Raw genomic sequence first — 13,026 nt, 5'->3', positions numbered from 1 at the left:
TTTAAAATTTACCAGTTATGTTAGCATAGAATGATTTGTTGAATTTAAAACATAGAGCCACAAACCATTTAGAAATGGAACAGATTGTTTTCATGAAGGAAAAGAAGAAAAGGGAACAGATATGTAAGGTGTGGATTCATTTTTTGTGACAGGTTGGGGGAGCTTCTTGCTGATGGGACTGGTAGCTTGAGGCTTGAGGCACAAGGCTGTGGTCCAACAACCAGAGGATGATGTTGAAAAAGAGGAGGAGACAAGAGAGAAAGTGATAACCATTCCTGCCTGATTAAATGCTTACATGAGCAGACGAATACAATGTGTATGTTCACATTGGGGAAGCTGTGGATGGCAGTAGTTAAGAACCAAGGATTGGGAGACTTCCTTGGTGGTCCAGTGGTTAAGAATCCCTTGCAAATGCAAGGGACATAGGTTCAATCCCTGATTGGGAAACTAAGATCCCATATGCCACAACTAAGACCTAAGGCAGCCAAAAAAAAAAAAAGAAGAAGAAGAACCAAGGGTTGGGAGTCAAGACAGGCTACCCCCCTATGTGACTTTGGGAAAGTTACTTAACCTCTCTATGCCTCAACTTTCTCATAAGTAAAAAAAAAAAATGTTCATTATTAGGATTTGATGAGAGACTGTACATGAAGAGCTTAGAATAATGCCTGGCACATGGCATGAATCCAATAATTAGTATCTAAATTATTATTATCCAATAATTATTTTAGTTTGGGCATTATTATGTCAGTAATAATTATTAGCTATAGTGCTCCCCTAATTTGTTCCTGAAGTCCACAAGCATGTGGACCCTGTATCAAACAATCCTGACAGAAGATTGGCAAATTCTAATGATTTTTCTCCCTCTCCGATGGCAAAACTAGGGCAAAGAGATAAAAAATGACTTGCCCAAGGGCTCAGAGGCTGCTCCCAAAATAGGGAGAGAGGCCATTTAAAGTAGTACTGATGGATTTCCCCAAAGACAAGGAATTAGTACACTTATAGAGAATTATACACTTATAGGCTGGAATTGGAATCCAGGCTGCACTACTTAACTGATGGTGTCATCTTGGGAATTTATGTGATTTCTTTGAACCCTCAGTTGTGCCTCTGTCAAATAGGGACAATAAATAAGCCAGGGGTTGTTAGAACTCATGAAAAGTGCATGTGGACTGGGCTCAAAAAAGTCAAAGTTCTCAATTATTATTATTGCTGTTGTAGCAGATCCTTTGCGGTGGTAGGCAGTGCCTATCCGGAACACCGTGGAACACTCAACACCATGCCCCAGTGCCTGGTACCCAGTACACTCTCAGGAAATGTTTGGAGAATGAACGCACATCTGAGGCTCGACTTGCCCACCTTCCCAAAGCGGGAGCCTGAGCAGGTAGCCCGGGATGTCCAGGCATCACTTAGCAGTGAGCTGAATCCCCTTTGTCCCCGCAAGCCCCTGTAGGACCTGCTGGAGGGCGCCTCGCTTGGACGTGCATCTTCTTGTGAGCGGCTCGCTCCAAAGCCCTTATTTTTCTGGTTTGCGGTTTATTTACTTAAGCATTTACAGCTCCCGGGAGCAGAGGGGCTGCTTGTAGCAGGGTCAGGACTGAGGTCGCGATTCGTTTTATTTTCTGCCCCTTAATCTCAGCGCTGGCAAGTCACAACCTGGCTCCTTTATATGTGCACGGAGACGCTTGCGTTTCTTTACCTCCTTCGGGGCAAGGAAAGACACGCGCAGTTTGGGTTCAGGAAAGCGCTCTCAAGCCTCTTGCCTGTGTTCCCACTTGCGTTGCTCCCAGACTTAGATTTCTGTGCAAACCCGAAGAGAGCGGAACAGCTTAAATAAAGACAACCTCACGCCTTTAATCCTTGACCGCAAACACTGGAGTTTTTGTGCCCTGGATTTCTGAAATTCTTGGCTGGGGACTCAAAGCGGGGGAAGGGTGGGTAACAGCTTGTAAAAACTTCCCAAAGCAGAAATCCGAGCTCCTCCCCGCCCCCTGCTCCCAATGACACCTGGATTCTAGAGAAATGGGGCAGCCGAAGGAGGAGCGTCCCCAAGGGCTGGCGGCGCCCCCCACGGGTGGTTTTGAGTCGCGGGTTCCTAAGCCAGCGGGTTCTCGGCGCCGAGCCGGGTTTGAAGCCCGGACTCCCTGCAGGACGCCCCTCCCTGTCCCCGTGCGCGTCTATTTAGAGCCCATGGGATTCTGGGACTTGTAGTTCACCTTTGCAGCCCCAGGCGCTGCCACGACCCCGGACTCGGACTACATTGCCCAGGGAGCTTCCCGGCCTATATAAGCTGCCAGGAGCTGCTTCGAAGTGCAGTAACCATGTGGATGTGCTGCTGAAGCGTTTCCTCTAGCTCGCTGGGGTGGGAGGAGAGAAGGAGGAGGTGGTGGTGGTGGAGGAGGAGGCAGAGGGTGGAGAGAGAGAAATCGCACGCCGAGAGGAGGTGTGGGTGTTCCGCTTCCATCCTAACGGAACGAGCTCCCTCTTCGCGGACATGGGATTACCCAGCGACTGCTAACCCCCTCTCCTCGCCCGGCTCCGCCAAAGTGGCGTGGCTCCCCGGGCACTAAGGTAGCGGCTGGGGCCGGGCAGAGGGCGCGGGGAGTTGGTACTGTCCCCGGGAGCAGAAGTTTTTGCCTCGCTCTCTGGGAGTTCTTGGTGGATTTGCATGCACTTGCATGCATTTTGGGGGTTCTTTTACTGAGGGCATTTTGGGGGTGTTCATTTGAGTTTAAAAAAAATTCTCGATTCCATCGACTGGCTTTGAGGCTACTCATTCTGGGTTGTAAAGGCATTCCCCCAAGTTGGAAACTAGCAGCAGCTGCAGGAAATAGTGTTGTTTTTTGGCGGGGGGGGGGGGGGGGGGGAGGTGGAGAGGGAGGTGGTGGAGATGTCCTATGTGAGTAGGCTAAAGGAAACAATCTTTCTTAAAATGTAGCCTTCCGTTGTGCTGCAAGGGAGAGGAATGCATATGTGGGGGCCCCAGTGGGGAGGTTTTAGAAAAAAACGGAAGAAAACACGGGGAGCGGTGAGAGATGAAGTGTGGACGAAGCTCACGCCCGATGGGGATGCGGGCTTCGGATACTTGGCCTCCGCTCCTGGAAGCAAGTGCTTTGGGATCTGCCAAACACTTCTCTTAGTTTCAGCCCCCCGGCGCGTTCGAAGTTTGTGCGTAGTCTCCCTTGTCAGCTGTATATTGGAAACAGATGAAATGACCTGTAATCTTCACCTAAGTGAACCCACCAACCTGCCTGTCAAATTTTTGGTGGTGGCGGCGGCGGCGGCGGTCCTGCGTGTGTATGTGTGTGTTTTGGGGGGAGGAGGGTTGTCTCTCCAGGAAGGCGGCTAACTGAAAGTGGAAGTGTAGAATTTGAAAATTTCTATTAGGGACCCACTTCTGTCCAGTCTCGCGTTCAGCTTGCTTTCTTTCTCAATTACTTAGGAGCTGACCACGGGGGAGCAGAACTCACACCCCTGGCTGGGCGTGTTTTGGCAACTGAGTGCCTGACCTGGGTCAGGTGAGTGCGGAAGCCTGAAAGCTGTAGTTAATAATGAGTTTTGGTTCTAAGCCTATTTTAAGTTCTCACTAAGAAGTCATGGAGATGGGGAATAGGAAGAGACAGGAAACTCCATGCTGAAGTCTCTGAAATTTGTCGCTGCCTGTGGTAAGGGCTTTAGGGAATGTATGAGATCCAGGGGGCAGTCCTGCCTGGTACTTTTGGCCCTGACTCAGAAGTGAAGCAGCCTGAAGCTTTATGGGAGCAGGGTGAAAAAAAGAATTAGATGGAACGGTAAAAGGGATGCCCACTGATGACCTCAGAATTGAACTTGCCAGGAGGTGTGCTGATTATTTAAATTCTGAAAGATGCAGTGCATTTCATCTGCCAAGATACATAAGCAAAATTTATCTGCTTCTCTCTTTCAAAAATAGTCACTTTCCTTTTTTCCCCCCTTATACTGTGAATATGTGTTTAATCAGAGTAGGTTGTGTGGCAAGAAATTAAAGTGGTTGCTGGCAAATTGAATTTGAAAAAGGGAAGTTCTTGAAGCATCACATAGTAACATCCAATCCTTGATGCCACTTGAGCATCAAGGAATCTGGTGGATTCCTCTGGTTTAGGTGTCTGTCATGGGATATGAGCCGAGAACGCCATTTATCTGTAAACGCAAGCATCTCTTATGTTTTCTCCTGCAAATGTTCAGACTGCACTTCAAGAGAGGGAGGTTTTACCAGGTGCACAAATGCCCATTGCTGCAGATTTGAACATCACAAGCTTTTTCTTCTGAAATGGTCAGGGACAGGATAAACAACAGGGTAATAAAGGTGGGTGGGGCCTGGGTCTTCATAACTTATTTAACATTCTAAATATTTAGCTGTTCCCTGGGCTACAATCTTTGGGCTTTTCTAATTAGAAGAGAAGTCAGACACTTCATTATAGTAGTATTGTGCTTTTGTTTCCTGTTGATAAGATCCTTCGGAGTGCTAGTGGAGTGGGAAGTATTTGGATGTGTGAGGTCCACTTCCTTTTTGGAGTTCTCTTGACTCGCATGGCTATGTGGGCATTCATAAGGCCAAGGATTGGGTTCAGTTCTCTTCAGAGGAAGCTGCAGGCAAGGAGAAAGTGATCCACAGAATCTTCTCTCTGGTTGCTAAAAATGAGAATAATACACATGAAGTACTTGTAAGCCAAGTCCACAGCTATACATCATAGGAAACCTGTTGAGTCAGGTACAGGTGAAGAAGCTGAGGTGCAGAGAGTGAAATCACTTGTCCAGTGGATGCAAGCTATAACCCCAGGCTTTGGGACCTTGCCATTTCCCACAAATGCATCTCAGTTGAGGGGGAATATGAGGGTAAGTAGGAAAAATGGTAAATGTATTGCTATTGAAGAAATAACTCTTGATTGTGTCCTACCAATGATAAAGGAACAAAGTGACCTTGATGTGGGAAGAAAACAGTGTAGCCATAGGTGTAAAATGAAAGACTGGGTTTTTGAGGAGGTCTTAGGTATTGTACTGAGTTCATTTTAGAAAGCTGTGTGCTGAAAGCCTACATGAGGAGAATAAAAGAACCCAAACTACAGGTAACATTGTTTAGATTCAACATTTGGTTTATTTCACACCTGAAATCCATCTTGATCGGTTACATCAAGGCATCTGAGTAGGTTACAAGAATCAGGTGTTGCTCTGTTGGAATAATTTGTAAGTTTGAATTGCAGTGAATCTGAACTGTGAAATGTTGATTGTCTTCTCATATACTCTTCAGTTTGCTTTGTGGCCAATTGCGCAAGAACACTTTTCTTTTTCGTTTCTTACTTTCACTTGCGTGTGTGTATGTGTTGAAAGTATAATCTGCTTTTTGAATAATTCAAATTGAAACAATATCCTATCAAGATTTCCTTCTTATCAGGCAGGCAAAGTTCTTCATGCTGTAAATGAAATACTTCTGGTCTCCAGGAGCATTGAGACTCATAGAAGTTCTTTGGGGTTGACAGTGGTGTTACCTATTTAAACAAAGTGGTTGCCTTCTGGAGAGAATTAGCATCTTTAGGAAGGAGAGGTGGAAAATTTGCTTAGAGAAGAGAAAGGTGAACTGAAATCAGATCCGTTGCTTTATATCTCAAAGTATTTTCAACCGAGGAAGACCATGGTCTTAAAGAGAGAAAGAAATTTCTAATACCATGGTGTGCAACCAACTGACTTGCACAGCAAAAAATCGTATGGCTTTTTAGTTCATCTGTAATGATCGAATGGAAAATCTGATTTGTTTATGAGCAACTCTTAAACCAAAGTGAAACAACAGTCACCAAATTTGAACAGTAGAAAAAACTCAAAATATTAAAATTAGGCCTGTAGTTAGGTTTTCAGGTAAAGCTGTCCTTGCATACATCTGATTAACAAGCCTATCTAAGGCCAGTGTCGGTCTTCTTTGCTGTTGGTTTGATCTTTTAAAATAAAACACATTGTTTTCACAGGCTGTTTATTAACTAAGTATTACTACATAGTTGTTGTTGTTGTTTTTTTTCAGTTCATTTAGGCTGTTTTAAGTTTTTGCCTGACTCTTGATGAAATCAACTAAGGCTTGAAGTCAGTGACATGAATGACATAATTTCCATGATTCCTACCAGTTGTCATAGTGTTTGTGGTTCTGAGGCTATTGCTAATGAGGATGAGCTGAAACCACCATCCACTGAGCTATTCCTTGTATTGAACTATGTCTGATTCTTCCCTAAGCTGGACATAGTTTAAGGCACTTGGTGTGATAAATCTTTTCTAGCAATTCTAATGCTTAATAAAATTATGGTTAAACTATTTTATTCCTTCATTCAAATTTTTTGAGTACCTGCTATGTGCCAGGGTGTGTTCTAGATGCTGAGGTTACAGCAATAGAAGTCCTATACCTTTTAAGTTTATTTTTTACATTTTGGCTGCATTGGGTTTTGTGATAAACGAGCTTTCTCTAGTTGCAGCATATAGGCTAAGTTGTAGGTGGGATCTCAGTTCCCTGCCAAGGAATTGAACCCTCATATCCTCTGGAAGGAGAGGCAAATTCTTAATCACTGGACCACTAGGAAAGCCCTTGAGAGTCCTATTCCTAAGAGATCTTAAATCCTACTTCAGGGGAGTCAGCCAGTGTATAAAACAAGTATTATAGTATGACAGGTAGTAAATGATTTGAGGAAAAATAAAGCAGAGTAAGGAGTAAGAGAAAACAACAGTGTTGGTGAAGAAGTGGATAAATTGGGACCCTTGTGCACTGTTGGTGGGCATGTGCAATGTTGCAGCTGCTGTGGAAGACAGTATGGCTATCCCTCAAAAAATTAAGCATAGAAATTACCAGATAATCCAGCAGTTCCGCTTTTGAGTATATACCCCAAGGAATTGAAAGCAGGAACTTAAACATATTGGTACAGCCATGCTCACAGCAGCATTATTCATGATAGCCAAAAGATGGAAATAACCCAAATGTTCACAGAAAGATGAGTGGATAAATAAGATATGGTATATCTGCACAGTGGAATATTATTAGGCCTTAAAAAGCAATGAAATTCTGATACCTGCTGCAACAGAGATGAACCTTGAAAACATTCTGTTAAGTGAAATAGAAAGTAAAAAGCGTTAGTCATCACTCAGTCATGTCCGACTCTTTGCGACCCCATGGACTGTAGCCCACCAGGCTCCCCTATCTGTAGAATTCTCCAGGCAAGATTACTGGAGTAGGCGGTCCTTTCCTTCTCCAGGGGATATTCCCAACCCAGGGATCGAACCCAAGTCTCCTGCTTTGCAGGCACATTCTTTACTGTTTGAACCCCCAGGGAAGCCAGATGCAAAAGAGCAAATAGTATATGGTTCCACTTTGAAGAGGTCCCTAGGGCAATCATATTCACAGAGGCAGAAGGCAGAATAGTGGCTGCCCTGGGTGGGGGTGCTGGGGAATGAGGAGGTTAATGGGCACAGACTTTCCTTTTGGGGAAGATGAAAAGGTGCTGGAAATGGATTGTGGTGATGGTTGCAGAACAAAGTGACTGTACTTAATGCCTCTGAATCATGCACTTAAAAATGGCTAAAATGGTAAATTTTATGTTATGCGTGTATATTTTACCACAATAAAAAGGAAGGGTAATAGCAACAGAACAGGGTAAAGGGGATCTGGTAGTACTGTGGTAGGGGTTGGGAACCGGGAAAGAGCTCATTAGTGGAGATCTGAAGGAAGCGAGTGGGTGAGCCAGGTAGGTGTCTGGTGGGGGATGGGTGTTCCAAAGGGCCAGAGCCGCAAGTGGCAGGTCCCTAGGGTGGGGGCAGGTGGGGCGTGTTAGAGGAAAGGCGAGGAGGCCAGAGTGGCTGCAGCTGAGGGAGGGTGCTCACGTTCCCGCCAGGGGGATCAAGGACAGAATGTGCAGGGACCAGGTTTTTGCTAGTTAGCCGTGATTTGTTCCCTGAGGATTTCTAAACTCGCGCAGAATTCTCCGTGGTTCTCGGCATCACTGAACCACCTTGTCCTCTCCAGAGAGACTTCGGGAGGCTGTCAAGATCATATTGGAAGTTGATGTTGGGGGGTAGGTGGGTAAAACCCAGATTTTTAGACTGTCTAGTTAATCACCCGATATGTGTGGAACTGTAATTCACTTCAGGAGGAGAGGCATCTTTGATAAAATAGGCGAAGTTACAGTTGGCTTAGAGAACAAAAATGTTCTAAGAACCTAATGATATTCCTGGGGATTTATCTGCGTTATGAATCTTTTTTGCCCCGTGGCCACCCTACAGTCAGTCTAGTTTCATTTTAAGGAATTACACAAAGAGGATTCATGCTCTGCTATCTAATATCCTTGGGGAATATGAAGTTCCATGTAAGTGATTCTCCTTGATGAGTGACGTCAACCCCTCCATGTGTACAAACTTGTAACAAGGATATATGTCATTACTTATTGCATAAGATGTACGTATTCAGTTGTAAAACATTAGGGTATATAAACAAAAACAAATATAAAAAACCCAGTCACTCCTAGTCCCACCAGCTAAGATGAAAATTTCAGAGTTTCCTTCTAAGTACAGACATAAAATTTACGTGTATGTTTAAATTTCATTAAAAAGGTGTCATGCCTCCTGTTTGGTACCTTGCCTTTTGCACACTCTATTGTGAATGTCTTTTCTTGTTAAGGAATAGATGTCTGAGTCATTTATCTAAAGGTACTTTTGATGGGATTTCATTGGAATGAGGACATGTATGGAATCATTAGGGTAGAAAAAGTATATCTTTCAGGTTCCATCACCGTGATAGAGTCCAGGTTTTCTCATTCATTTTGTACTGTTTTTATAACTGATTCACTTTGGTGTACACCTGAAACACAACTTTATATCAACTATGCTGCTGCTGCTAAGTCGCTTCAGTCGTGTCCGACTCTGTGCGACCCCATAGACGGCAGCCCACCAGGCTCCCCCATCCCTGGGATTCTCCAGGCAAGAACACTGGAGTGGGTTGCCGTTTCCTTCTCCAATGCATGAAAGTGAAAAGTGAAAGTGAAGTCACTCAGTCGTGTCCGACTCTTAGCGACCCCATGGAGTCCAGCCCACCAGGCTCCTCTGTCCATGGGATTTTCCAGGCAAGAGTACTGGAGTGGGCTGCCATTGCCTTCTCCGATAAATCAACTATACTCCAATGCAAATTTTTAAAAAATTAGGGAGAAAAGAATTTAAGAAGAAAACTAAATGGGAGGTAGGGTACTATTCAAATGTCAGTTTTCATATTATGGAGATAAAGGCTAGTAATCTTTCATTTAAATAAGGAATTTCTCATTTGTTCTCATTTGGTGTTCAAAGTCACCAAACCCTGGGAGGGGTTAGGGCCAGGCACTTAAAAAAAAAAATTATTTATTTGTCTGCATCAGGTCTGAGTTTCAGCACAGGTGATCTTTGTGCATCGTGTAGGACCTTTTGTTGCAACACTGGGACTGTTTCCTTGTGGCCCCAGGGCTCCGGGGCACTCAAGCTCAGTAGTTAGGGCTTGCGGGCTTAGTTGCTCCACAACATGTGGGATCTCAGTTTTCTGACCAGGAATGGAACCTGCGCCCCCTGCATTGCAAGGCAGGTTCTTAACCACTGGACCACCAGGGAAGTCCTCCAGGCACTCTTGTGTTTGTTGGCACGTAAAAGGAAAACTGTACTGTAGAAAATTGGAAACACAGGTAGTTGTAGCAGTCCTAGTATTATGAACCCCTCTTTACTCTTGACTCTTCACCCACCCTTCATAGTTTATCAGTTCATCACCCATCTTCTTTTACTGCATTCTCAAACATCCTCCCATCTCTTCTTGGATGCCATTGAAGGAGATCTCAGATATACTAGTTCATCTGTATTGTAGTATATATTGCTGGCATTGGGAGTCTTTAAAAAAGCATAATCACAATACCATTATCTATCTCAAGGGGGAAGAAAGCAAATTTTAAAAACTAGTCTGTGTTCTCACCTCTTTGATTTAAATAAACTTATTATTTCAACATGCATATAACAGATATTGCATATTTAACAGTTTGTTTGAATAAGGTACCAAATAAGGTCAATATATTACAAATGATTGATGTCTCTCTTAATTTGTATATTTCCTTGTTACCTCTTTTTCCCCCCCGTGCATTTTTTGGTGGTTATTAAAGAAACTGGGTGATACCATTTCCTACAGTCTGGATTTTGCTGACTGTATCAGCATGATGTAGTTGAATATGTTCCTCTCTCCTGTATATTTGTTATGTTTAATTTTATAGAAGTAGGGGCTTGAGACAAGTGCTCAGGGCTGGTGCACTGGGAAGACCCAGAGGGATGGGATGGGGAGGGAGGCGGGAGAGGGGATCGGGATGGGGAACACATGTAAATCCATGGCCGATTCATGTCAATGTATGGCAAAAACCACTACAATATTGTAAAGTAATTAGCCTTCAACTAATAAAAATAAATGAAAAATAAAAAGAAGTAGGGGCTTGATCAAAGTCACTTGCACCCACCAAGTCTGTTTTGTGAGCTCACTCAGGGGAGTGTGTGATATGTTTGGATATACTTTCTTGTGATTAACATCAAATGATGCTTACTGCTTCAACCTGTTAGTTCAGTTGAACTGTGAAGCTTCTATTTTTATTTATTAGCTGGAATATTTTGTGAAATGAAACTTTCTCTACTTAGTACATTGGCCAAAAAGTTCACTCGGATTTTTCTATGTGATGTTATGGAGAAACCCAAACAAACTTTATGGCCAACATAATATTTACTCCCCTAGGGCATGTTGTTGTTTAAGTCCCTCAGTCATAGCTGACTCTTTGTGACCCCATGGCCTGTAGCACACCATGGGAATTTCCAGGCAAGAATCCTGGAGTGGGTTGCCATTTCCTTTTGTAGGGAATCTTCCTGACCCAAGGATCGAACCTGAGTTTCCTGCATTGGCAAGTGGATTCCTTACCACTGAGCCACCAGGGAAGCCCTCCCTAGGGTATAGTTAAAATATATAAACAAAAGATCAGTACTTCCGCCTCCCTGTGTGTTTTACCAGTTTGCAAAGGTAGCGAGTTGGTTCCCTAGCATGATCCATGGCAGTGGTTCTTCGTGGGGGACGTGAGGCCATATATGGGGACATTTTTGGTTGTCGTAACTGGGGAGAAGGTGCTCCTGGAATCCAGTGCTTAGCGACCAGGGATGCTACTCGGGTGCCTTCATTCCATCTCACAGCCCTGAAGGAACCAAAGGATCCATTCCGAAGTATCAGCAGTGCCCCTGTTGAGAAAGTCTATACCAGGATGACTGATTTGTGTGGTTTTTTTAGTATCATAGTGAACTCGTGGATTTAAACATGTTTCCTATGCTTCATTTTGTGTAGTTATCCTTACTGATACTCAGATTATCCATCTCTGCTCAGTAAGAGAGAGGGTCCTCAAATCGATTAAAAAGACACCACCCCAGTGGTCTTAGACTTCCTGCTGCTTGTATGAAGAGATGTTCCAGGCTCATTCCCTGTATTCCTTGGTGCAGACCTGTCATGAGTCGTTTATCCAAGAAGCCCTAGTTCTTTTGAGTTCTCTTCTCGTTCTCATCATATGGGTCAGAAAATAAAATGAAGGAAACTTAAAAGCTGAACTTTTGCTTTTTAGATCTGATCATCATTTGTTAGTGTTTTATTGGAGGATAATTGCTTTACAGTATCATGCTGGTTTCTGCCCCACAGCAACAGGAATCAGCCTCAGGTATACATACGTCCCTCCCTCTTGAACCTCCCTGCCATCCCCCATCCCATCCTGCCCCTTTAGGATGTCACAGAGCACTGTAAAACCTGAGCATTTTTATTTTTTAGAATTTATTTATTTTTAATTGAAAGATAATTGCTTTACAGTATTGGGTTGCTTTCTGCCAAATGTCAACATGCATCAGCCTTAGGTATACATATGTCCCCTCCCTCCCGCCTCCTTCCCCATCCCACCCCTCTAAAACCTGAACATTTTTAATGAAAGCTTTTCCAAAATGTAATTGATACATCCTTAGCTTTGGGAAGAAGAATTCTAAACACACTGTTTGCAAATTGGTCTCAGTTTTAGTATGCTGAGGCTGAGATTCATTTCTCCCCGGACAAGCAGGAATGTTACTCTTTCTCTACATCCATGTTTTTCAGACTGTGGCCCCATTAAGAAGTTGTGACATCTCTCTGGTGGACCTTAATAGGCAGTTTCTTTGACAAAGTAGACCAGAATAGAAAACATCAAAGTATGGGTACTTAAAAGAACTCTGTGTGTGTGTGCGTGTTGCAACAGATTTCTCGTTTTCTGTACGCACACAGCATACACACACAGAATAAACATTGGGTTGTTAAGTTCAATGTATTTCTCGTGAGTCGCTGCCAAAAGTCTGAGAAACCCTATCCAATGTCCTACGTCATGATGGCTCCATTTGTGGCCGCCAGACCTGCATCACTGGCTTCAGACTGAGAATTTGTTAGAAATGCAGACTCCGAGGCCCCACCCCAGGTCCACTGAATCTGAAACTGCACTTCAGCAAGATCCCCGGGGGATTCTTAACGCATGTGAAAATATGAAAAGATCTGTGCCGGATGGCGCTTGGCAGCCCTGTGCTTTTTCAGAATTTATTTTTGCAATTAACTTTGTTTTTGCATGGCTAGCTTTTACCTGTTGAAACTGATTTTTGTCCTTTTCCCTCACAGCCTTCTCATGTGCAGTTAAGAGGAAAAGTAGGTAAAATGACCAACTTAGGTGAGTGTATGGAAGTCTGGCAGGATTCTTGATAGTAAAAATGGGAGCTTTCGGTGCTTACATTGAGACAGTTTTTCAACTGGCTGTTCAGACAGAGGTAGAGACCAAAAGCTGCACATAAAAGCTACTTAGGATTGTGAAGCTGTAGATATAAAGAAAGTTGTATTGTAACCGGTTGTTGCAAACTTTGAAGAACTTTCAGTTTATAATGTTCTCTGACCCTTAGAGTCAGCAGAACTTCTAGACTGGTATAGTGTTGCTCATCAGAAAAAGATGAACAGATGAAAAAAAT

General features: G+C 43.7%; 1 protein-coding gene across 6 annotated transcripts in view; it reads left to right on the top strand.

Annotated features, from left to right (window-relative positions):
• The first annotated feature begins 2,345 nt into the window (after nt 1–2,345).
• Nucleotides 2,346–13,026, top strand: part of ITPR1 (inositol 1,4,5-trisphosphate receptor type 1) — a 345,755-nt gene continuing 335,074 nt past the window's right edge. For 3 of the 6 annotated variants that reach the window (XM_065933262.1, XM_065933263.1, XM_065933261.1), the window contains exons 1-2: nt 2,347–2,568; nt 3,440–3,515. The gene's annotated coding sequence lies outside the window, so the exon portion shown is untranslated. Of the gene's footprint in view, nt 2,569–3,439; nt 3,516–3,584; nt 3,663–13,026 lie in introns of those variants that run through there. The other 3 variants (XM_065933257.1, XM_065933259.1, XM_065933260.1) reach the window with 3 other exon arrangements.

This window comes from Muntiacus reevesi, chromosome 4 (genome assembly GCF_963930625.1).
Source record: "Muntiacus reevesi chromosome 4, mMunRee1.1, whole genome shotgun sequence".
Classification (NCBI taxonomy): Eukaryota; Metazoa; Chordata; class Mammalia; order Artiodactyla; family Cervidae; genus Muntiacus; species Muntiacus reevesi.
The sequence above is the reverse complement of the archived record's forward strand: the minus strand, read 5'-3'. Positions and strand labels throughout refer to the sequence as shown.